Source organism: Eulemur rufifrons, chromosome 6 (genome assembly GCF_041146395.1).
Source record: "Eulemur rufifrons isolate Redbay chromosome 6, OSU_ERuf_1, whole genome shotgun sequence".
NCBI classification, from domain to species: domain Eukaryota; kingdom Metazoa; phylum Chordata; class Mammalia; order Primates; family Lemuridae; genus Eulemur; species Eulemur rufifrons.
The window spans coordinates 94,979,703-94,981,995 of NC_090988.1; positions in this window are offsets into that span (position 1 = coordinate 94,979,703).

Genomic DNA, 2,293 nt, shown 5'->3' on the forward strand with positions numbered 1-2,293 from the left:
CCAGGCCTTCCATTCTGAGAGCCCAGGTGGTCACAGATCTGCCCCAACCATGCTGGGAACAGTGACGTCCCCTACCTGGTGGAGTGAGGAGATTCCTCCAAAAGGGACAGAGGGGCTGCTCTTAGAAGGGGCAAAGGAGGTGAGGCACCAAACATCTCCTACCAGTGTCTTTCCGGATGAACGCTCTTTAATCTATAGTTTGGCCACCATACAGTAGGTGGCAGACCAGCCCACTGCCCCTCCTGTAGATGGTGCCCTGCTGCAATTCCTGCACCACAGCCACCTGCAGAGACCAGCAGGGCCCCCTCCCATTCACCCGTGTGTCCCCCACACGCTGCCCACTTCCCTAAAATCAATCATGTTCCCAGGGAAATTATGCGACCTCGCCAGTCCCTGGAGGAGCTGAGTGTGAACCCCTGATTCCAGCACATCAAGTGGAGGCAACTGAGGGCCCAGAGGAAAGCTCGCTTAGACTATCAAGCAACAAGTCTAGCTTCAGAGTTGCCACGCACCCAGGGATCTGGGAGTACGGAATGAAACCAGCACAACAGCTGAAAGGACATTTCAAATGGCCTCCCTGCAGCCAGCGCAGCAAAGCATCCTCACTAAGCTGGGAATCTGGGACTCTAAACTTGACACTTAGGGTCTGTCCTGTGCAGCTGCGCTGCAGCAAGAGGCACACTGTGGTTTGCTGACGGCCATCCAGCGACACCCTGGGGTTGCAAGGAGGGAGGTGTGTGCTGTGATCTAAGGCGTGGTGGCCCTGAGAAAGGAGAGCAAACAGCAGCAGGGCAAGACGTGCTGAGCGACCCACTGAGGCAGCTTCAGGACACTCCTTTCCTAGAGAGTCAGCCCCTCCATGCCCCCAGCGCCACTCTGGCACCAACCCAAGGCAAGTGAATTGACTGTGCACCCACAATGGGATTTGCAGCTTCTTCCTACAAAGCCAAGTTGCTTCCAGCTCTCCCTGGTGTCCTGCGTCCTGCGCCCCGGACATTTGCAAGGCAAGGCCAGAGTTCAGCCAGGGGCAAAGGGCAGTAAACATTTGACCAGAGCTAACACTCAGCTGTGTCCTGGGGACAGACTTCTAGCACCACAGAGGCAGGGCAGAGGAGCCCCCCGCAGCCTCTGGGCAGGTCCAAGTCTCACCTCTGCGCCCCCAGGCTGTGCACCCTGGTCACTGAAGCACCCACCCTACGGTTTCCTCCCCATTTAAATTGAGAACGTAGGGCTGTGAGAGGACTCAAGGAGACAGTGCTCACAGCAAGCACAACGCAATCTGCGGCCCTGCCGAGTATGCAGTATTAATGATTCTGGGCATTTCTGGGCATCATGCACGGGTGGCTGCCCTTGTCACAGTGCAGGAAAGGAAAGGCAGAGGGACTGTTCAAAGCCCAGTCTCCGGACTCCCTCAAAGCTACCCTTCCTGCTGAAGCTCCCTCCCCAGCCTCAAGAGAACAAGCTCAGCAGAGCTCAGGGTGACACCAGGCAGGGAGGCAGGCTGGGCCAAGGCAGAAGACCTGCTGGCCACAGCCAGTTTATGGCCTGCAGTCCCTCTGCCCACGCCCCAAAATCCCAGGGTAGAAGATGGATGGGCTGTGGCCAGGCTGACAATCAGACATCCTGCCAGCCAGCGGGTGGCGGGAATACAGGCACCTTCCAAGCTGGGCTGAGGACCAGACGCCCCCTCGTGGGACCGTGTGGCCTTGCATGCTGCAACCGTGCAGGCTCCAGCAAGAAAATGGCTAAGAAAACCAGGCCGGTTGTGGTGGCTCAGGCCTATAATCTTAGCACTCTGGGAAGCTGAGGTGGGAGGATCACTTGAGGCTAGGAGTTCAAGACCAGCCTGAGCAAGAGTGAGCGAGACCCCATCTCCACTGAAAAAAAAGCAGAAAAAGTTAGCCAGGCATGGTGGTGCACACCTGTAGTCCCAGCTACTCAGGAGGCTGAGGCAAGAGGATCGCTGGAGCCCAGGAGTTTGAGGCTGCAGTGAGCTATGATGATGCCATGGCACTCTACCCAGGGTGACAGAGTAAGACCCTGTCTCAAAAAAAAAAAAAGAGCAGGAGAAGAAAGAGAAATGCAGTAAGACCCAGGCCCTGGGCAAAGGAGCAGGGGAGGGTGATATCCAGACAGATGGTGCTTTGTGGACACGGATCTCAGGGGCCCTTCTGCAGGGCACGGTTCTGAAGGCCCCGGAGGAAACCAAGACCCTCGCAAGCAGCCACATATTCACTTTTCAAACCCAGCAGAGCCACAACACCACATATCTCATCAAAGTTTATTATGGCAA